At 40.7% G+C, this 24707-nt stretch overlaps 1 long non-coding RNA gene across 2 annotated transcripts in view; it reads right to left on the minus strand.

The window, feature by feature from the left end:
- LOC135973483 (uncharacterized) overlaps window positions 1-21776 on the minus strand; it is a 119918-nt gene extending 98142 nt beyond the window's left edge. For both annotated transcript variants that reach the window (XR_010590339.1, XR_010590338.1), the window contains exons 1-2: window positions 21064-21776; window positions 17898-18040 (exon numbers count right to left, since the gene is read on the minus strand). This is a non-coding gene — a long non-coding RNA (uncharacterized LOC135973483). The remainder of the gene's footprint in view (window positions 1-17897; window positions 18041-21063) is intronic.
- Between the last annotated feature and the right edge of the window lie 2931 nt (window positions 21777-24707).

The raw sequence follows: 24707 nt of genomic DNA on the forward strand, positions 1-24707 counted from the left end.
CATAGGAATTGCCAATTGTATTGGACCAGTGGTCCACCTTATTCAGTATCCTACCACCAACAGTACTTAATACCAGATGCTTCAAATGTAGCTGCAAGAAATGCCACGATGCACATTTATGGAATAATCTGCCTACAAGAGAGGTTTCTTCCTAAATCCTGTCAGTTTCAGGCTAACTAATCCCTGAACCATAAAGAGTTATATTCCTTTTTCACATAAAAAAGACCCCTACAATTCAAGATGCTAAATCAAGCAAAATAATTATGAAATGGAAGAATTAAGTATGCTTGTACAACCTTCATTTGGTTCTGTTGTGCATAAGCCTTTTGATGCATGATCAAATAATATTCTTTTCTACAGGACCCCTGCCTCATTCAGTGCACAAGACAGGAGATGCTCACTGAATGAACTCCTATTGGATAGTTTGTTTTATCCTCATTGTTCAGTGTGTGGCCCTCTGCCTTCTTTGCTGCACACTATTCAAATCCTGATCTGAATACAGAATTACAAATTTCCTCATTGTTCTTTTTATGGTGCTCATCACTGTATTTTCTGAATGTTTCACAAAAAGAGTTTATTTTCACAACCCTCCTTTGATGTTAAGTGACATTATCACCCACCTTTTACAGAAAGATTAAGGTCAAAAAAGTGTCCACTAATTTGGCATTTCCAATATGAGATGCCTATGGCCTAATTTTTCCAAGTATGTAGCATTATCTAGCTCTTTGTGTGTTAAAAGCACAGCTACCATTGACTTTGGCTGCAATTGAAAGTGCTCAATAGTTTTTCAAATCAGACCTCAGTGTCTCCAATTTTTCCCCAATGCCTGGCCCCTTCTTCTCCAGCCCCTCCAGCCTGTTCTTGTCCCAGTCCAGTTTCCTCCCTCTTCTCTGGCTCCATGTCCCAGTCCAAGTCTCCCTTCCCAGGGTCCGCATCCAAGTCTTCTTGCCCAGCCTACCTCCTCCTCCAGTTCATCTAGTCTTCATCCTTTCTCTAGGCAATCCCCAATCTCCACCCCCTGCCTACACTGGGTTCCTCATCCCAACCTCCTCCTCTTTTCCTATGTCCAACTTCGTCCCCTCTGAATTTGAGTCAGGCTGCTTCCTCCTCCAGGTTACTTTGAAGCCACCAGGAGGAGCATAGAGAGCACAGAAGAGAGGCTTCCTGCCCTTAGTTCCAATGCCCTCCTGCTGCAATTGTTCATCCTAACAACTACGTCTAGCTCAGCACTTTCTGCCCAGAGAAGAAGCATGCTCAGTCACTGTTGGGGTATAATGCATGCATCATCCAGTTATAGATAGGAGTGGTGAGGGGATGCACCATTCCAAGTCTGATGGCATCTTTGGAGAACTTAGTGGCTAAACTCTAACAATGCTCTACTAAACATCTGCAAACAGATTTTTCAAAGGCTTGTAATTTGGCCAACTTTGGGTGGATTTTCACAGGGACAGGAAAAGGAATGTCCCTGGCACTAGGGCAACTCCCCTGCCAAAGTTCAAATCCCTGTTCCAAAGCATGAAGGCACTAGAACTTCTCAACACAATAGCTAACAGAATATTTAACATGGGCAAAACAATATTTCTTTCCTTGCCATTGTTCTCAGAAACAAATGTCAGGTTTTTTTTGCTGACATTTTCTCAAACATCACCTTGAGGCAAACGCCCATCATGGAAAATTGCAGCCCAAATGGTTGATGTTGAGTAAAATTATAAGCAACTGAAAACAGGGTCTTATAATGGGAAAGGTTGGACATCTTTAGATGACTTTACCATCTCCCCCTGTAATAAAAATGGGCAAGAAAAAACTAAAGAGAAGACACAAGAAGAAAGAGGGGTATGGGATTAACAAGATTGAGAGGGGCATGATGGGTAGGCAGAGCATGGCCCAGCAGTAAGGGGAGTGTGGCAGAAAAAGAAGAAAACAAAGAAAGTGAGATTACTAATTAGAAAACCAAAGGTTCCACTGGGGGCAGGAAGCTTTCAGTGTTGTGACAGTAAAGCAGAGATGTACACTCACTCTACTGAGCATGCTCACTGTAGCACAAGTGCCCAAATGTCTGCAGATCCCTTCTCCTGCAGCTCTGCAGAAAGAAAGGGTTCACAAAAGCATTCACATCCTATTATTGCTGCTCCTGTCTCGTAAGTGTGGAGGTGTAAAGTAAGAACTCTATAGGCCTAAGACTTTTATAGGGCTTTCCATGAGGCCTCTTCCACCATCAAACGAAGTGCAAGAGGTGAGGAAGAGCCTGCTGGAATTAGTGTCCCAGGTAGCGTGGCAGTGCTTCTCATGTAGAGATGGGGCACTGCCAGCCTTTGCACCCATGTTTTGCTCCCTTCGGCAGCTGCTCCTGACTGGTGAGCAAGGAGCAGTTCAGGAGAGTTAGGAGTCTGCAGCCTTTTCTTATTATTATTATTCTCAGCACATGAATCCTGGCAATTTTCTGGCTTTAACTGCCTAGATCTGTTGATATTAGTATAACAATCTAGATTATATATTTATGAACCATTAATAAATCATTAAATGCTAACTGTACTGCTTTTATTTCTCCATTAAAACTTTTCCTCTTGTTGATCTTTATTGTCTTGAACATTTTCACCCACAAACACACTGAAATAACTATTCCGTAAAGAATGGCTTCTAAATTATTAGTGAGACAAGGTGGGGGAGGTAATATCTTGTAGTAGACCAACTTCTGTTGGTGAGAGGGACAGAAGAAGAGCTCTCTGTAAGCTCTAAAGTTTGTCTCCTTCACCAACAGAAGTTGGTCCTGTACAAAGATATTACCTCCCCCACCTTGTCTCTCTAATATTCTGGGACCAATATGGCTACAACAACACTGCATATAACAATTCTAAATTATTTACAGCCAGAAAACGGTCTTTGCCGTGTTATCAGACAGCATCATTTAACGAACCATTTTATATCGGTTGAGTAATCAAGAACATACATCATCACCATAGCAGCAACTGGAACGTCATTGATCACAATGCAGCTGATTACAGCACTAACAAGGAACAAACTGGAAGGTCAGACCTTGTACCATAAACTATTTGTAGACAGATCTAGCTCTCTTTTACTATTTTCTAGATTTGCAATTTTTTTTTAAACTTTCAGAATGTGCAAGGTAGTCTTACTGCTTAAGGAAGATGGTAAGAGAAGCTGCATTTTCCAAAAAAACCCCCAAAAAAACAGATCCTCTGCTGGTGTAAAGTAGCTCCATTGCCTCCTACTTTTATATCCAGGCAACACAGACAGCAAGGCAGCAGTCATGCAGTACTTTGTCCCCCTGCTATCACAAAGAGCCTCCATACTGTCCTTATCCACAGAACTAGATCTGCGATCCTGACTTAGTACTTACTACCTGCTGTTAGATTCTAAGCAGAAATGACATGGTTCTGCACTGCAATCTAGATGGCAGGATTCTACACTGAGGCTAATATTGATTCAACCTCTTTTTTACTTTTCAATAGGTTTAAGCAAGAGAAGTTCTCGAGGAGCTAAAAAACTATCAGAGAAATGTGAAAAGAATGGAATTCATGTTTCTAATATTCCTTCGATTTTCAGCTGACCATGATTATCCCTTGTCTAAAAAGTTCCAAACCCTTGTTAATAGTAGCAAGATACCCAAAGACCAAATTCTGCTCTAAGCTTCCCTTAGGCTTAGTCTACACTAAACCCCCAAATCGAACTAAGGTACGCAACTTCAGCTACGTGAATAACGTAGCTGAAGTTGACGTACCTTAGTTCGAACTTACCGCCATCCAGACCCGGCAGGCAGGCTCCCCCGTCGACTCCGCGTACTCCTCGCGGCAAGCAGGATTACCGGAGTCGACGGGGAGCACTTCTGAGTTCGATTTATCGCGTCCAGACTAGATGCGATAAATCGAACCCAGAAGTTCGATTGCCTGCCGCCGAACCAGCGCGGTAAGTATAGACAAGCCCTTAGTTAAGTCAATGTAAAGCTGTAACTCAAGGCACCATTTGGCCTCAACTTCATCCAGAAGAGGCCAAAACACTTAAGTTTCAAGCTGATTTTTATAAGTTCAGTATGTGCTATTGTTTTCTAAGTGACTTTGCTCTACCATTTATTACTGAAGAGAGCAGACTAGGGAAAAAATGACAAGATTCTTTTCAATTTGTTACACAAAAAGCTAATAAACATTACTGAGGATTTATTATTGAATATTTTTTCTTTCAGAAGGATACCAACCCTATCATTTTCCATAAATCCAAATATGAACTGAGATGCAAACTACACAATGACTTCTCAGTTGAATTGAGTACACAGAATTCTTTTTTTACAAGCTTCAAAAATTGTGTGAATATATCTTTAATTTATTAGAGGGGCTTCTGGGAGTGCCACTGTACTTAATGGCCTGTCAATGCTTTCTGTAGGAACCCCAATTTCCAGGGGGTTATAACTCAGCCTAGTTTGAAACCATACTGAGTATGAAACTTGGTAGTTATCTTGTCAGGTATAAAAAATGTCAACATCCCTCATACATAACCAATTTGCAGAGAGATGTGCTTTTATTGCAAACCTCTACATATATATAAAAAGAATTAGTTTTATACAGGGGAATTTTTATTCCTTTATGTGAGCCAGTGCCTTTTGGTAGTAACAAGGTTTTGAAGTCACAGTATTTATACAGCATGTGCAATAGCTACAGGGCATATAAACGTGCTGCTTTTTCATAATAGTTTTACTAATACTGTATGAGCTTTTGGAATGTTTAAATATACATTTATAAACTCCATCTTTTAGGATGTGCTATCACATCACACAATGACTTGTTATGCAAGTTGTAAGAGGAAATGAGCATTTTATATACTAAAAATGTGAACAATTTAGTTGACTTTAAAGTTAGAGCACCATGAAGTGCTTTTTGGGAGGGGCAGGGAGATGGTTTAGTTGCAGTGTTTATAGCTTGATTTTTGAAAGCGCTCAGTGTCCCAGTTCAGGATAACGGCAATTGTTCCCCCTCCATGATCCCTTGAGGGCATCCACTCTAGCTCCTAGCTCCTCAGCCATCACCTTTCTTGAGCAGAGACCCACATCACTGTTCCTCCGGAGCAGGGTATAACTGTCTCCATGGGTCACAACTAAAAATACCAACTTCAGGACAAACAGGCTTGTAGCAGTGATGGAATAAACTGCTAGCTTAAGTCAAGTCTCTGGTTGCTTTGAAATAATTGGAAGGTCCTCAGTCCCTTGGTTAGAATGCTCCCCTTACTATAAGTCCATAGTCCAGAGTTTTGAGCAGAAAAGAGGCTTGAGCAGCAGTTTATTCCATCACTGCTACAAGCCTGAACCAAGAACTTCTCAATTATTGTATGCATTTGATTCCTTTAACCAATATTAACTCTCGCCTTTCTTTTTTTATAAAGATACTAAAGGATTAGCAACAACGTGATTATTAGGTAAGATCTGTGTGATATATTGACCTGGGTGTGTGGCTGGTCCTTTGGGATCAGAAGAACCCTTTGTTTGATTAAACTGGTTTTAATGTACCATTAATCTGTAAGTCTAGTGCACACGGCCCATCATGGTAATCCGCTGGTGGGCCGTGAGATGTTGTATTTACGTTGACTGTCTGCAGGCATGGACCCCCACAGCTCCCAGTCAGTGGCGTAGCCAGGTGGAGGGAACGGGGGGAGCAATAAAAAGGTGCCATCTGCTGCGGCGCTTTTACTCACCCAGGTCTCCAGCAGCGCTCCAGGTCTTCGGCGGCGGGCCCTTCACTCACTTCAGGTGTCTTCGGCAGCACTGAAGGTCCCGCCGCCGAAATGCCACTGAAGACCCGGAGCGAGAGAAGGTCCCGCCGCCGAAGTGCTGTCGAAGACCCGGAGCGCCGCCGGGTGAGTAAAATAAAAGCACTGCAGCAGGTGGTGCTTTTATGGCTCCTCCAGGTGCGTAAAAAGGCACCAAGAAATTGACAAGGCACCACTTAGCTATGCTACTGCTCCCCGCTTAACTATGCTACTGCTCCCAGTGGCCGAAGTTCACTGTTCCCAGACAATGGGAGCTGAGGGAAGCGACGCAGGCCACAGGGACATGATGGGTCATGTGCCAAAGGTTGCTGACCCCTAGTCTACTGTTTTGGTGGTGATACAAGGGCTGGAATACCTAAGAAAACTGCTTTTCTGACCTCTTGTTAGCCAGTGTGGTGAAACAGAAGTTTACTTTTGTTTCTGATTTGGTATAACTTATGGGGGAATAAATACCAGTTTTGGGGTGTATCTACCCTATTTCTCAGCAGTTTGTCCTGAATTTGGTATTCTCAGTTGTGACCCACTGGGCACAGTTATACAGGGTTTTCTACACTGCAGAGTTCCCTGCTTACACCATGATATCCCAGCAGGCCAGACTCCCTAAAAGGCCAGCATCCACACTTTGCTTTCTCTCCAGAGCGAACGATCAGCATAATTACCCACAGTTTTAAGTTACCACACAGTTCTTTATAAACAAGCACATTTATCCTTAAGGTGAAAGCATGACATATTAAAAACGATAAAAACTTACACAGATGCTAAAAAGCTTAGCAGGATCACCCCAACTCTGGAAGGTGTCCATCTTTCAGAACCCACTACTGGGTTTTCCCAGTGGTTACAAGCTCAGAGCTGTCTAGGTTCAGAACCAGAACAACCATGAATAGCTGTGTCTTTCCTTTATCCAGCTTGGGCCTTTGATCTTGACCTCATGTAAAGGTGATCAACAGACAGTCCCACACCCTTCAGGGCATAGATTCAAAAGGCTGTTTTTTTCATAACCAGAAGTGGTAAATTTGCTTTTGCTTCCCCCTAGTTATTCCCCAGGAAAACCACTGGAACAAAAGTGCTAAGAAGTCTATCTTTGCCTGGCACATTGTTCAGTATAGTCCCTTGAAACTCCAGGCCTCACATCTAATATCTCCCCTCACAAGAGATTATATACAATCCCAGGCCACAATAATATATAAGCCACTCATTTAATATAGTGGACCTCAAAGAGACTTAAACTTAATTAAGGTCTTCCAAGGACATTGTAACATATGTGTCACAATCAGAGCCCACAGCTGAGGCCAGGTTTTCTGCTCCGATTTGGGCACCAGATTAAATGGGCAGATTCCCATGGAAGCTCTTTTGAAAATCTTGCCCCAGTTGTGGTTGCTGGGCACAGCTGAAAATCTGGCTTTTCAGATTTGAGAAAATGTCTATTGATCATGCGAGAAATCCTACTACACAATAGTACCACGTTATTTTAAAAATATTAGTATTAATCATTTTTAAAACTGACTTTTTTACAGGGTTATCTTGGGGACTGATTTAATCTTCAGGGTTTAGGCTTTTTTGAACAAACAGGACACATTAGCCCAGATTAATTCATCTATGTTATAACTCCTCTTACTGACAGGTAGCTGGGGTTACACTCTGCAAAACACTATGGATGAGATTTTCTAAAGTACTCAGTCATGGCTAACACTGCTCCCATTGAAGTCAATGGGCATTTCGCCATCATCTTCTGTGGGGCTAGGATTTCAACCACTAACTTCATAGGAATTGGAGCAGAGTTAGGCCAATATGGAGTACTTTTGAAAATCCCACCTTAACTTGTACTCAAAATGATTAACTAGAACATTCCTGTACACTATCCCTTGTAATTTATGCAGAGAATGAGGAAAAATTGAAGGCAAGTGAACAACTATAACTCTGTACGAATAATCAGAATCCTAAACTCTTGCTACCTGACAGGGGCCTAAAATAACCAGCAAAAAAGTCTGGCTGGATTCAGTGATTTAGTCATATCTTAAATATTTTAGACTGCATTGATGTGGTCATGTCATGACTATTATATGTAGGTACATTAGTCACTCACAAGAGCCCCATATATGCTAGATGCTGTATATTTTAAAAGGATTTACAAATATTCTTTCAGTTTTGTTGCTTTCCTCTCCTTGGCAAAGATCAGATGTTTCTAATCTCCACTCATTTTAAAATTCCCTAGACTCAGAACTCCAGAGACTCTTCACCCCCTCCCAGACTCTGCAGAGTTCTTCGTCACTACTGTAGAGCGCTACCTCCCAGGCCTTTCTCCCTGGAGATCAAGCACCTCTCAAGTTGCTGAACCTCAGGGCTTCTTCCCTGGAGTCTCTCTTCTCCCAGGTCTGCTTTAGGAGCCTTGTTCTCCCTTTCTCAGAGTGAGGAAACTCCTAGATACCTTCATCCGGAGGTTTTTCTCCCCATTGCCCTGCACTCTTTCCCTTTATACAAACCATCCTGTCTGATTCTTGCCAGCTGGATCTAATCCTTAATTACCTGTCTTCCCTCCAGGGGCCACAGAATGGGTTAATTAGACTCACTGGCTCCCCTTAACTCTATCAATGCCAGTGTGGGGTACAGACTCCCAATCACAATTATGATCTCAGCATATTTGGGCCCCAATTCAGGAAAGCATTTAAGCATGTGCTTAGTTCTCCCTCTATGTAGGACATCACTTAAGCACATGCTTAACGCCCATTGATAATGATGAGATTTAAGCACTCAGGATACCTTGTTAAATAAAATGCCTGAGCACTGGCTAAGAGAAATCATGGTCAGAAATCAGGCCTGTGGTCCTTTTCCTTCTCCTCATAATTATTTTAAAAACATGCATCTTCCCTTTATCCTACTCTATTTAGTTCAAATTATTCACCACTAATGCATTGATTTATTGCATGACACCACTTCTAAATAAAGTCACAAGTCAAATGGAGATGGGGCAGTGAACTGAAGGTGACTGTTAAACCATGCTGGAAAGTTACAGATGTGACTTGGTTCCACAGGAGACAAGGATATTTCTTAGTTTTAAAGACCTCTCTAATTGGATATTTGCTGGAGAGAGTAACAAAATAGACAGTGTGCAGGAGCTAGATTGAAACTATCGACACATTTCACAAAGGTTGCTGAAATGCCATCAAATACTACAGTAACTTTCACATGTAGCCAGTGTGGACGAAATCTGAACCAGCAACCTATAGGTGAAAGGTTCTGTATCCAAGTCCAGGCCTGTGAACCATTCATTTCCATAAACCAGGGATGCCTGGCCCACCAGAGCATTTCATAAGGTGTATGGCCCGCTTTCACACAATATACTAACAGGTGATTCGTTAGCATTTTGTCACGTTTACATCATTTTAGTTTACACACGTCTATAAATAGACAATACTATACATAGGTCTATGTATCTATCTAAATCAATACAGGTGACCTTAAACCTTATTAAAATATGTAGAATCTATTTGGCCCACACAAGATCGTGCTTAGGTTTGTGTGGTCCTCCTGTGTAATAAGGTTAGGCACCACTTTCAGCAACAGTAGTAGATAAGATTAGCTGTAAAATGGATATTTCAGTGATAGAGCTATTTCCTTCTCTGTCTCCAAGAATTTTTAAAATGAAAATATAATTCTCTGATTGACAAGATGCTTTGCACTGGTGAAAAATAAAAGCCCTTTCCATCCCCAAAACAATTTTCTGCTCATGTAGATCCCACCTTTAATTACCAGCTGCTGCAAAATGATCTTCTTATGATCATTAACTGCCAAACCTTGAAACAATGCATCTCTTATTGCCCGCTGTATTCAAATAGTCCACCTGTTTCTAATTAGTCAAACTACCACAGCCTACCTACAGTAAGTCTATTTAGATTATATACTACATCTGCCAAATGCTTCAGTTGCTATGTCATCAAGCCAATCATATTGTTTTATTAAATGGCATGAACTGTCTTTACTACAACTGTGACTGAAATCAGCAATATTAACAATTCAGAGATGGTAAACATGAAACATTTCATTTCAGCACAGCCATTGCTAATGACGATTACTTGTACTGAATTTTGCAGTCAGTTTTAATGAAGGCTCACTAGCACAGGATTTCCAGGAGTTCAACTTGTCTAAATTAGTCTTACCAAAATAATAAACAGGATTATATAGATGATTATGACACAGAGCCATATAATTTTATTTATTTGCTTTGCTCAGTTGCTGGAATATGATAGTTCTGGTCTGCAATGAAAAATTTCAGCCTCTGCTACCAGTGTGGATTTAACATACCCTTCTGCCCGTTATTTTAAATAAACTTAACATTTTTTCTTTGGCAGTAAAATGACTTCTATTGCCCAGCATGAGAATAATGTAGTTTGTCAATAATTTGTCACATTGTTTCTTAGAGATGAACATGAATCCAAACCTCTAAATGTCCCTGGACATTGCGGGGATTCAGGTCTGAATCAAATAAAGCTGTGGCTCAGGCCAATATCTTTTCATTTTAAAGCACATATTGGTATTTCAGATTTATTTACAATGAACCCTGACAGATTATCACAGAAAAATCCAGACTAATTAAACTCATCTGATTTTAGAGAGGAGTAGAATTTGGCTCAGTAATTTTTTTTTAATAAATATTGACCATCAAAAGTCAGCTGCTATCTTGTCTGGTATTTTAACAAGTAAGCCAGATCTAGATGCTTTAGCACAGTGGATAGACTTTCTGTTTAGCATGAAAAGCCTTGCAGATCTCTCTGTAACATTACTCTTATTAGGATAATACAGTATATAATCATTGTATGTACATTTGTTTATCTGAGTAATGACAAGAGTTCACAGACCAAACTATGGTCAAAGAACATGAATCAAGTTTATTTTTCTTATTATCGGATGAAAAAAAATTGTGAAATGTTGCTGGTGCAAAAGTCTCTGAAAACAAACTGAACAACAAAAATGTTCAGTTTTACCAAACACTATTAGTCAGGCACATTTCTTAGAATAAGCCTGGTTCTAAATTTGACTACACCAGTGTAAATCAGGAATACTGCAACTCCATCCAAGTCAGTGGACTAACCTATATAAAACCAAAGTGAGTTCAAAATCAGGTCCATTGCTTTAATTAAAAAATAGGTACTGAATTTAGCTTTAGTTACCAAAGAGAATCAAATGACTCATATAAAAACATTGATGCTAAAAGGGATTTCTAGATCTATTACTTTGCTCCTGCATACTTTTACGCTTATTAAATTTCTCCCAAAAGAATAAAATTTCACAACGAAGTGTTTAGCATGTAGATTACCCTGCAATGAAACATAAAACATTTCACACCTTTCAAAGCTTTTGATTGCAGATACCAAGACAAGAATCGTGCAAATGAAACAAGATTTGGGGCCGGCAAACTGTAGATCTACATGTTTAATTTAAAGCTAAATTTGTACCAGTAAAGAATAAAAACTGTAACTTTTAGCGCTATACATAATTCATAACAACCTTAGGGCATTTTGCAACATCTGAAATTAAATAGGAAATGAATTATTCCCTGAAGATAGCTAGGGTTGATGTTAGAAATGCATTCAAAAAATAAGTACACAAATAGTTCATTCCCTTATTGTACACATTACTCAGCAGATCTCATTACAAATCCCTTGCCACATTTCCATTACCTCAAACCTCCTGAATGTAACACCTCCAGCCTGCTCCTGGCCACACCTTGGAGAGGCATGCCTGCACAGTGGCTCTCCTGACATAAATCTGTACAGACGCACAGTGCCTTATGATTGCTGAAGGCTGGGTTAAGTATAAAAAAAAATAGTGTCATGTTATAATTATGGGATTAAAAAAAGAAGACACTCCTTTCTCATTGGTAATCCCAGGCTAAAATAACCCTCCAAAGTTTTGGATGAGGTTTTTCATACTTGCTAATACTTTCAAAGTCCACACGGAAATGAATGGAGAGTTTCATTTCAACAAGGAAAAGAGTGAGACAACTAAAGGTGTATGAAATGTCCACAACTACCGGGACAAATTCTGACCTCTAACTCTGAGTTGGTAGCAACCTAGCCCACAGGTAGCAACGTAGCATTCCATCCATTCTTGGGGTGGCACAGTCCGGGCGGCTTTTTTTTTTTTTTGTACGTGCGTGGGGTGGCAAAAATAGTAGTGCCAGCCCTGAGTGTACAGATGTGCAAACACAACATGGAAATTTTCTTGTAGTGTGGGGGAGATTTTTTTCCCCCCAAAATGCACTATGTTTCAAGGGATGCTTTCATACCTTATTGCAACTTGGGGACTAACTTCATCTCCTCAGCGGATATCATTTTGCCCTTTCGTATCCCTCTGTCCCTGCATTTCTATTGTGCAAATCCTATTGACTCTGGCTTCATGTTGCAGTTCAGCCCTGACTTCTATCTTTGCTCTTATCAATTTCCATCCAAGTTGACCATGTTTGAGAGAGATCACTACTTCACGAGAAACTGCAGTGATCAATAACCTTGAACTTCACATTATAAAATGGAGAATCCTGACTGGCTATTCATGGTTCCTACTTTGATCATTTTGTGAGGTTTCATTGATCCAGAAGAGATTTATGTAAACTTAACTGAGCTTGTCATAAAACATCAATGTAAAATGCATCACATCATGATTAACTTCCAGTGATGCACAAGTAAAATAATTAAATATAAGCAAGTTTCAAGGCTAGAGAATCAGTTTTCTTTTAGATCACTAAAATATCAGCTTTTCTTTCCTAATCCACATTAATTGAATCTGAAATGTTAAAGTGTTCAAAAGCTATATTCAGGTAAAGTATCTGGCTTAATAATGACTGAAACATTGGTCATTACTTACTGCATACTATATACAGCAGAGACTTTTTAAAAGTCAATAGCATTAACAGATTTATTCAATTTTAAGAATGGGGAGGGGAACCTATGAGAATCTCAGATACCATCGTGTAGTGATGTTTGTCAAATGCTGACTTTTTAATGGTAACCACTCTGGTGCCATCATATCATATATTATCGGAAAATTACCCAATCAGATGATTAACCAGTTCAAGTAAAAATAGTGAGTGTTAAACTGAACTGGTGGGAACTGTTCATTGCAGCTCCCTTGGGGCAGATCAATAATGCCACTCCAGGAAGTAAGAGTGGGGACAGGAGAAGCTGACCCATGATGAACAAAAAAGAGAAAGTAAAATCTAGATGCTAGTGACAATGTGTGGGGATGGCTAGGCATTTCAATTCAACTGGAAGACTTTTCTCTTTTATAGGATGAAATATCTGAGAAGACCAATCCAAATGAGTCAGAGGGCAAAAAAAGGTTGCGAGGAGCCCCGCCTGAGATGTTGAGGAAGCACCAGGAGAAATTACTCTAAATGATCACCCCATCTTAGTGCTATAAAATTCTGTTCAGTTTCTCAAAAGTTTTTGTGCCTGTATGTTTCCTCTGTTCAGAGTCTAAGACACACGCAGTATTTTGAACAAGGTTATGTTTCTTCCCTTATGTAAGAATTAAGGGTTAAAACTAAAAAGAATGGGACCATGTGGGAAGTGCAAAGGAAACCAGGTAACATATAGGTAGGCAATGGGCTTGTCCAGAGAGTCATGGCTGTAAAAACAAGTATTGTTGATTCAACTGGAAGTGAAATGGCCCAGGAATATTCAAGGGTCAGATATAGCAGAACAATACTGTCAAGATCCTAAAAGAAGAGTCATGAAACAGCTGTCAGGCTTCGTTTCTCTTTTGCATTTCTTAAACTGTTGTGTGCATTTTTTTCTGGATACTAATAATTAGTTTTTATTTATATGACAGTAGCACCTAAAAGCCCTAACCATAGATGGGACCTCAGTGTGCTTCCTGTACATACAAACACCTACTAAGGGACATTCCTTTCCTCCAACACACAGTTACCTATTTGATTCAGGTACCAATTACAGGTCTTGCACTTCAATACCTTCCATAGAGCCATTTTAATTCTAAGGGCCTGGGCCACCTCCCATTTATGTCAATGGCAAAACTTGCCTAGACTGTAGTGGGGGGGAAAAGGTCAGCCCTTAACAGGTTTAGGGTGTTGATAATCTGGAAACATTTAAGGAATTCCTTTATCTTGAGGTTTTCTCCCTCAAGGAGTCTCAGATTGTTCTTTCTTGATTAATTTTCTAACTCCTTTAGTTATCTTGGGGGGCATTAGTGAGGTTTTCAAAGTCAGGCATTAATTTAAAATAACTTAATTTAGCAATTCTAGTTGTTACTTTTGAAGGTCTTTTTTAATGGCATGAGCCTCCACAGAACCCATCAATCTTGTTACTTTCCCCGATTGCTCTCAAGATACCTTTGTCATTACATAAGGCCTTTTTCAAGAACATGTATTAATTCAAAAGACTCAGATATCTCATTATGAGTTAGCTGGGGAACAGCTCATTGACTGGGGACACACAGCTCAAATGTCACTACAAACTTCCCTAATTTCAGTGACTTTTTTTTCCACTGCTTCACATACAGATTTACTTGACATGAAGCATGCTAAACCATAAAGTCTCAAACACACACAGACAGGGACTGTCATTTGAAAACCCTGTTATTCAGTAGTAACATGGGTTTATTAATCAATCATTCTAACATTCAGTTGGTCCACTAATATGAAGACTGAAATTAAGTTAATTTTATTTTCTGGATGTTCCTCTGTAACCCTGAATTTTACTGATCCATTGATTGGCAATTGATCTCAAATACACAGATAAACCCGTCTACACACATCTCCTCTTTCAAAATCCCATGCTGCTGAATTCTGGTGTTATCCGTAACACACGGGAGATATTTCTTAGACAAAAGGATAGACATGTGGTCTAGTGTATCTGCTTTTATACAGAGGTTTTTGAGCACAACTTGGAAAAGGGACTTGTTCCTAGACACACACTGAAAGCCCCTTAAGAGTAACTTGCCCTTTCAATGTAATGGAGTATAGTTTTAGTGGTGTCCTAGATCTATCACAGCATTGGCACTGACTATTTCCCTGTCTGTTTGCCAGACTTATCACTTAACACAAAATAAGTCACTAAATAAGTAAATAAATAAGTAAATCTGCTGCCAGAAATTCATAGCTCTAAGGTGTGGCATGAAGCAATCATTTATTAGGAAATAAGGCTCTCCATGGCATGGCATGTGTGAACTAAACTTTTATCCTGCTTTCTAGTAGCCACATGCTGGCATGTCCCAAAGTGATTATTTTAAGGCATATGTTTGTGTTTTGTTTCCCCACGTTAGTTCTACCATTCTTTGAGTTCTGCATTCCATCGTAAGTGCCTAAAAAGTATCAGGCTCACACAATAATCCCACTGTTTCTAAAGGCTCTTCTTTTTCCACTCATTAGAGAGATGAGGCAAGACAATCCTGTAGCAGGATATCACCTTAGAGAGGTGAATGTATATTTCCAATATTTTTAGAATATTAAGCAGTACTTTAAAAATATATATTACCCCAGCCCTCTTTTCAATGAAGATGGATGTGTTCTTTAACAGAAGAGAACAAAACTGAATACGATACTTCGATTCTTTATTCTGTCTACACTGCTGTCTGGATTTCAAAAATGGCATGGCTTCCCACATGCAGCTCTTGTGACAGAAAAACTGTTACAAGATACAAGATTAGCGTCAGGGTTCCAAGAAGCTATTTCTAAACTTTTTAAATTTGGAATTGTTCAAGAGAACACCGATTCCTCATTGCTACTGGCCCAGTATGCAAGGATTTTCTACAGTGGAGATAGAGGGCAGCTCTGTTTACCTGGATTTTTTGTCAGCCACCTAGAAGCTTGGGTTCAAGTGAAAACTGTTTCAATCAAGGTGACTGATGAAAGATTACAGTTATTCATTCTTTTCTGCCCTTGCCAACTGCAGCTCTTGTTTGCTGAGAACTACAGAGCTGACAATAGGACCTCACAAGTGCTACCCTTTTCAGTGCCTATCTAGAATAAATCTGAGTTAGTTCATCTCTAAAACTGATCTCCTGTGCTCTGCCCTAGCCTGTTCCTGGGCTTATTCCTTATTGCCTGCTACTGTGCCAACTCTTTTATTGCTGTGTTGTTTGAAAATCTTGAATGTGCAAGGATGTGCCCTAGGGCACAGTTAGTTGTGCAGTCCTTGATACACTTGCTTTTGTGCTATCCATTGTGCCGGTCCCTACAGCTCTTGTCGGGCACAACTCTTAATTTTCAGAAAATTTTGCCACTCTCACACTCCACACCTTCTTTAAAAAAAAGAATTATGGGAACAACCAAGCACCCAGAGATTTTGTCCTCTACCCACACACATCAGATATAATTGTATTAGGGGCATCCTGAGGGGTACTGATCACACACACGATTCCCATTGACATCAGTAGATGCTCAGGATTTGATCCCTTGTGAGTTATGCATCATCTCAACATTAATTTTTACGGCTACTGTGAATGCAGGGTCTCAAAACCTATGGACTTGACTGGCCTTAGTAGTACTACAGTAAATAATTTGTTAATTCAGATAAACCCTCCAACCTGTAAGCAACTTGCTATTTTCCTGCTTCACACAACAGCAGATATCAGCTCGTTAAAAATAAGTCATTCTTCAACATTCTGATTTAAGGCAATGTGTACATTATGTTGTGTCAGGTTGAATTTTGTCTGGATTTGCAAAGTAGGCTGGTGCAGCCCAGTGCACATATCAGGTTGCATCAGAGACATACAGAAATAGTGCTCCTAATAATGGAAGTAGAAAGTGGAAATTAAGCATACATCCTGAGTTTTGTTTCTTCTGCAGATCAAAACAGATAGCTCTCAGCCCACTATGAATATCACATATTTAGTACCCAACAGCCCAAAACTAAGATATAAACCTCACTAATCTGATACTTCTGAAAAATCACTTATGAAATATGGCTGTTGAATTAGAACAACAAACTTAAGTTCCATAACAGTATCTGTCTCCTATTAGCAACTGGAAAATAATGAAAATTCTGGGTGCTGGATTGCCATTGTAACGGCATCTTCACAAGGCCTATCAGTTATAGCAAGGTGGTATTGAATGGGAAACAAGGTGGAAAAGAGTCTTTAGGTATTCATTTGTCAAAGTTACTATTACAATACAAAGTTGCTATAAGACAGGGCTTTAATATTAACGGCCATAAAAATGCATTAGTCTGCATCATGGAAAGGATACAGAAGAAAAGAAATGAATGTACCTTGAGAAATATAAAGCATTAAATAGCTGTGGAAAAGATGCTGTATCAAAAGCGTATGCACATTTCCTAAGGACTAGGATAATAAAAACCCTCCTGAATATGTTAAAAATATAATCTTGCACTGGTAACATTCATAAATCATAGCACATTAGTTAATTCAATTCAAAACTCTAATGTCATAAAAAGTCATTACTACAATAAACCCTTTGTACCAAAATCACAGCATTCATACAGTGTTATCAGAAGCAAAGTTCATTGATACACAATCTAGGTGTTTTTTTTTAAACTGTGTTTTGTTTTAATCTGATAATGTCATTTCAAAAGGCAAAATGGGACACTCACCTTTTCTGTGTAAGGGAGTATCTAACAAGCTATGAAAATAACTACTTTGGCAAACAAAACACACAAAACCTAATGGTCCCTGGGGGTGAATAATTAAAAAAGGGGGAAAGAGCTTCACAGAAAGGGATAGTGCAGAAACATTAATTAGTAATAAAGAAAACTGGAAGAATTTGACAAGTAGTGTGTGAAAGTGTCAGCTGTTAATTGATACAGCAGTTAAATATATAACACAATAATACTATAATTTGGATAGTATGCAAAAATCCTGTTGAGAATACTGTCCCTCACACTGTATATCATGTGTTGGCTGCAATCATCCCCAAAATGGCCATCTGGTGATTTGAGGATAATATATAGTATAGATTTATATTAATTCTTATCCAACAACTTTAGACATTAGTTCAAATGACATCAGAAGCAGCAAAAAACTGGTAATATCCCCTCTAGCTAAGATCTGACTCATGTTTAAAAACAAAAAAAAAAACCAAAAAAAAACAATGAGCCTTATAAACAGAAAAGAAAAACCTAGGGAGAAATGTAACAGGAAATGAGAATACTTACCAACTGAGAGTCAGGAAGCTGAAGCAAGCAGTTTTCAGTTGCAAAATGGCCACTTTAGGCCCACAGCTGCTTCCCTCTGTCAAATTTAAAGGCCCAGCTCCAGATGGGCAAGCAGAGTCATATTTTCCTACTGGAAGGCAATCCTGCAATCAGAAGGCCACTAGGTGACTCCTCATAAAGGGACTGTTTCTGCTGATGTTTTCAGCTAGATGAACCTGACAATCCAAACTCTTCCCAACAATGAATGCTTCATTAAGGAAGTAGCGTAAGATGTTGGTATTTGCATACAAAGCTGATCTCGGTTTTAAATATTTCAAACACAAAAACTCAAAGTGAAATATCCAGGTGACAAATTCAAGCAACTCAAAACCAAAAGACAGGTGTGCTGTAACCAGTAATCTGGATCTGAACATTCCTAAATATTAGTGGTTTTGCAGGGGGACAGAGCAGAAGATCAAATCTGGATCTAAATCTTTTGACTTGGGCCCATTTCTTCAAAATAAAGGTTCACACAAATGCCTGTAAACCAAAAGCTCCAGGTTTCATATCTCTGTCAGGCAACCAGCGGAGAAAATGCAAAGAGAGTCCCAACAGTGCTGAAGATTTGCTTACACTTCAACTCATTTTATTATTTATTTTAATTGTAGATTACTTCTGACGAAAGATCCTCTTGTGAATTACTTCCCTTCCAACTCTGATCTTATACCTTGCTTGATACAGCCACAGCACTTGGATACATGAGGGAAAAAATGATAGTAGGACAGTCTCTTAATATACTAGGGCTAGATTTACAAAGGGATTTAGATGGGCAGCTAATGTTTAGATGCTAAAAAGCCACCGGGGTTTACAAAGGTGGAGTTAGGTGCTCAGGCTTCCTTTACAATGAATGGAGAGAGATAGGTGCTTAAGAATGGGACTCACAAAAGCCAACACACTGCCCAAGTTGGAGTTAGGCATGCTAGGAACATGTCTACCTTAGTGGATTCTGCAGGTGAGTCAACACCTATCTTTCCCCGGCTTCATGCATTGCACTGGGGCTTAGGGGAGAGAGAGGCATCCAGACTCCGAGACTGAGGCAGCAGTGCAGAAGCATAGGGTGTGTCTATGCTGCAATTAGACATTCATGGCTGACCTGTACCAGTCATGGTACTGGAGGTAATGAATGGGGCCAGCTGACTCAGGTTCACAGGGATCAGGCTAAGAAGCTGTTTAATCGCAATGTAGAGATTTGGGCTTGGGCTGCACCCAAGCTCTAGCACCCTCCCAACTCACAGGGTCCTGGGGTCCAGGCTGCAGTTCAGTCGGAGCCTGAAAGTCTACACTGCAATTAAACAGCCCCTTAGCCTGAGCCCCTTAGCCTGAGTTAGCTGGCACGAGGCAGCTGCACCTTTTTAATCGCAGTGTAGATATACCCATAGGCAGCTAGAGAACTTTTACATAAAATACTTGAGTGAGTTTAGGCATCTACAGGGTTTGGCAGCAGCTGAGTGGCAGTTTTGTGAATACCAGTGGTGCCTGATTCTGGGATTTAGGCACTAACAGTGGCAGTTAGGTACGTAAATACCTTTGTTAATCTAATTCTTAGGATAAATCCCTGTCCCTGCATTAATAATAATAATTAATAATGAGGCCTAGCTTCTAAATAGCACTTTTCATTAGCTTTACAAAGGAAGTATCAGTAGCTCCCTTTGACAGACCGGGAAACTGAGGCACATAGAGGTGAAGTGACTTGCCCAAGGCCATCCAGCAAGCCAGTGGCAGAGCCAGGAATAGAATCTAGATCTCTTGAGTCCCCGTACAGGCATCTATCCATTAATTCACACTGCCTCCATGGAGCCCGCTGGAAGGCAATGGGGCTCCAGGCAAGCTCATAGGTTCATCCACATCATTCATGTACAACAAGGTGTAGGATCAGGGTCTAATACCGCACTTGCCCATGTAGTATCCCAAGAAAAACAAGGCAGCAGAGACATGAATTTCTGTGACATATTACCCCAAAAAAGGACTTCAAAGGGAAAAAAGCATTCACTATATTTATACATCATAAAGGAGAAAGAAGAAAAAACCAAATATTTTTCTCTCTCCCTTCACCCGCACCCCCAGGTGTCCTTTAAAGGAGACAAGATTAAAATAAACTCATTTTAATACACCTGGGACAGCTATTTTATTACCTCCCCAGTCCTGTTTGTTCCTCTCCTAGGGTGTTGAATGGGGCTGAAGCAAGCATCACTGTTCTCATACTGACAGAAGCTTCACCGCCGTGATAGAAACTGCTCAGTAGACCAGGTGGGAATGAAAAGCTTGCAAAGCACTGATTCAGAAAGCTGCTGGGAGATTGTACATCAGCTAAACCCCACTACACAGATAAAGCAGGTTGGCAGAAATAAAATATCTCTTTTAAATATGTACGGCTGTAATCCTGCAATGATTGTTTTGTGGGCAGACCTCTGAAGTCAATTGGCCTGAGCAAGAGCACAGGTGTCTACTCACTCAGAGCTCATTGCGGGGTCGGGGCTGGATGATGATGAAGCATTACTGAAACGTATTTAACAGTTTATAGATGACCATCGCTGATTAATGTGTTCTCTAGATGCAAGTTCAGGAGAATCTCCCCAGCATGGTGCTAACCTTTCACAAAATGATAAATATCCTCCATTATCATACACTTGATTCATAGCGATAATTACCAATAAAACCCAAACAACTCTTCCGTATTTAATTCTAAGTTCAAACCTAATTACCTAAATTTTTATTTATGACATGCTCCTAAAGCATGAGCCTTTTGGAATGTTATCTGAATTTTTGGCATTTTTTGATAAGAATAATGAATGCTTATTGAAAACACAGTACTTTACATGGTAATGGCGTAGAAAGCCTTATTGATAACTAGCAATACAAAGAGACATTCATTGGTTGATTTCTCGCACTGGTTCATTTGTAAAGGATGCTAATTGAACACAAAAGTTAAAATGTGCATTAAAAATTGTTTTGTAATTGTATTTTAATTAGAAACAGTAGGTTGCAGATGATTAACTGTATTCACTTCACATATAAATACCCCATAATTCCAATGAAATCATGGCTCATAAAAATAAATAAACTTTATATTTTCTATAAGACCATTCACAATATTTTCTCTGAAGTGAGTGTAGGCTCACACACTCACCTCTAGAGCACCTCTCTGTGAACAGGCACAGTGCGGCAGGGTCCTTTCAGTCTACCACCTCCCTGCAGTCCTTCCGCTGTCAAGTCTGGTGTCTGTCGTTTTATATGGCCTAGCTCTCTGGCTAAGTCCCTGCTCGCTCTATCCCCTTTCGTGGATAACAGAAAAGTCCACAAGTATGGAAATCATAGTAGTACCAAGTTTATAATGGCTCCAAAGGCACAGAGCCCACTCTTAGAAGGGGCCCCAGTGCCTGGACCGTGGCCTCACCCCCACCTCGGGACTCACCCGAGTCCCCGCCCACCTCTTGTTCCCCTCTGCCTCTCCCCTATTGTCCCCTGCTTGCTCCTCTCTATCCTCTACCTCCCTGTGTGAGCAGTGGGCAGAGCCTCAGGGGGAAGAGGCCAAGCGGGGGCAGGGACTCAGGGATGGGCCACAGTCTGGGTGCCAGGGCCCACAAAAGATTAATCCAGCCCTGACTCAAAGTTCAGCGGTCTTGGAGTCTCTCCTCCGGTCTCTGTTTAATATTTGTAGTCCTCAGCAGTTTTCTTTCTCCCTTCTTAGTCTTCAGAAGAGGTAGGGGAACCTAGGCCTGCCCACACCACTGGGTTCCAATTCAGGACCCTGGTTCAGAGCAGCCAGACTTAACCCTTCTCAAGTCCCTTGTTGTTCCCTGAGCTGCTTCCTACTTCTGTGGGCTCTCTAGCCTCTTGTTCTGTTTCTCTGTGTCTGGAGTACTTCCACCACTGAAAAGGGGGATTAATAGGGTCAGTTGCACCTGCTTGGGGGCCACTAATTGGCAATCAGGATGGGCTATGCAATAATCCCTTGCATCCTTGTGGATTCCCAGACAAAAGAAGCAAGGCAATAGATGGGCAAGCATCATTTCACAGTCCAGTTGTTCAGCCATTGGTATTTCATGGGATAATTTCAATAATTCGCCCCTGATTACTCAGCCATGAGGAGCTGGCTGTACTGTTCACCTCCCAGAGTCCAGTGGCCTATGCAGTATAGGACGTGCGATCGGGTGGCTAGAATGGACCACACTGAGAGTGCTACATTCAGGGCAGACTTCAAGAAACAGGGCAGGCACACCCCAAAACTGGTGGTTTATACTGATATATACAATTAGATTCACCAAACCAATAACAAAAGAGCTTCTGCAGTACCACACTGCTTAACAAGAAGCCAAAACATAGTCCCCTTTAGGCATTCCAGCCCTTTATTCCCATCCAGGCAAATTGATCTTGAACACTGAGTTACTGAAAACTGTAAAACTCAATACAGCATACATGAGGTTCTACCAATCCCAAAGGATCAGACACTTACCCCCATGTCATTATCTCAGCTCTTACCCAAATATCATACAGTTAGCCAATCCTTAGTAAACTGACTAAATATTTATTAAAAAAAAGAATAGAGTTATAAATGGTTAAAGGATCATACATGCAAATGATTGCGAGTTCTTGGATTAGGTTGGTATCAGTGACAGAATAGACTGCTGGCTTGTAAAAGTCTCTCTGGTAACTTCTAAAAGATTGGAAGATCTTCAGTCCATTGTTCAAAATATTCCTTTTAGTTGTAAATCCACAGTCCAGAGAACTGGAGCAGGAATGAGCCAAAATGGAGATGTTTCAGTTGTAATTTATACCCTCTCCCATGTGCATGGAAAGTTACTGTCCCAAGCAATGTTCATAGTCTATGTGCATGGAAAGTTACTGGCAAAGATGGAGTCCTAGGTCACATGTTCATATCACATATCCTTACATGTTTTGCTGAACCACAAGGGCGGGCCATAGGCTCCATGCTGTCTGAGGCATCCTCGGGATTTGCTATCTGGAGAGTTGATTCTTCTTAATGGCCCATCAAGTTTAAATAATCCATTTACAATGGGTTGGCAAGCCTGGATGTAAACTACCTTGCAGGTGTCACCCCAAGAACAAATACATTGAGATACAAATACAGAGCCAATATTCATAACTTCAAATACAGTGATGATACATGGATTTAACCAAGATAATTATACTTGACAGACTGTAACTTTTCCACTGATATCGTACATGATATACTTTGTACAAGATTTGTTGCAATTATATAATAATGGTATCAGTAATAGTATAAATGGGCATCCATCTTGTATACAGCATCACAGGAAGTTTCCTCGTAATTGGAAGCATGGTAGTTGTGTGGACTATTCTGGTCTTATCACCTTTCTATCTATGAGAGCTATCCCTTCTTCATAACCCTCGAGTCCTCTCTTTTTTTGTTCAAGACATAAATTAGAGGACCCCAACAGTTTCCCAACTTTACTGGGACCCTGTTTGGGAGGTGGGACAATGGGGACATCAGCCACTATAGGCATATCTGAGTCACCCACACAACAGTCTTAGTTTTTTTTGTGCAAGTCTCAATCCTCATGTCCAGTATCATGCCTCTTCCACTTAGTGTGTTGGGTCTTTGTCTGGAGCAGGAAGGGGTCTTCATCCTCAAAAGGAAATAGGTTGCTGAACATCCATTTTCCTGGCTACCTCTGCTGTCTCCCTCAACAAAGTCTGTAAAGCATCTTGATGTGCGGCTAATCACACGCCAGAAGGACTGAGTATGGTGACTTGTGGGCTATGCCTACTGTGGTGTGGTTTGTTCGTGCACAGTGGTTAAGTGGACCCTAGTGCAGGGATAGACTCTCACATCACCATGAAGACAAGTTAGAGACACTGTTCCCTCTGGCCTCCTTCAGCAGGCCTTCCCTTATTAGGGTTTGTTCACAGCCCAGATCTACCAAGGTTTTCAATTCCCACCCATTAATCTGTACCACCATTGTTAACTTTGAACTGATGGTGATCAGTTAAGGCGGGAAGAGGTTAACTCTGTTTTGTAATTGCACTCCACAGTCAAACAATCTTTCTTGATATGTCCTTCTTGCCCTTACTGGAAACAGATCACCTCCGGGGTTCAGATGTTGGAGATTTGCAGGGAGAGTTGCTTAGGCGTAGCTGCTGTTATGAGATCCAATCTGTCTGGGGTGAAGAGGGCCTCCGCCTCATGGCTCTAGAGTTGCTAGCCCTCATATGGGTTCCTGTCATTGGGCTTGGAGAGGTTTTCCTGTACCAACCTTGCAAGGTGTCAGTCTCGAGGTAATTTTCAGCAAGCCCGGTGGCTTTGTCCACGGTCTCCAGTTAGTGTCTCTGTACTCACTCTCATACAGCAGCTGGAATGATCCAGAGGAATTGCTCTATAACTGTCTACTCATCCACCTGCCTGCCCATCTTGACTTCTGACTTCATCCACTTCTATCTGAGGTCTAAGTTTCTGTGCTAGTACACTAGAGCTTGCGGATCGGCTAAACTTCTGTTCCCTGAACCCACAACAGTAAGTCTCTTCACTTATTTCCGAAAGGTTGAATATGGCCACCTTCACTATTGGATAACTGAGGTCAGATTGATGATGTAACGTCATATAAGCTCCCTGTGCCTTTCCTGTCAAGACAGGTGCCAGGGGGATGGCCCACATTTCAGGGTCCCAATGGGTATAAATAGCAAGGTGTTCAAAGGTCTTCATAAAGGCCTCTGAGTCATCATCAGGCCCCATTTTGGATAGCATAGGGCCCCTAACCAACCTCCCAAGTCTATCTTACCTCTGGCCATTGA

The sequence above is a fragment of the Chrysemys picta genome, chromosome 9 (assembly GCF_011386835.1).
Source record: "Chrysemys picta bellii isolate R12L10 chromosome 9, ASM1138683v2, whole genome shotgun sequence".
NCBI classification, from domain to species: Eukaryota; Metazoa; Chordata; order Testudines; family Emydidae; genus Chrysemys; species Chrysemys picta.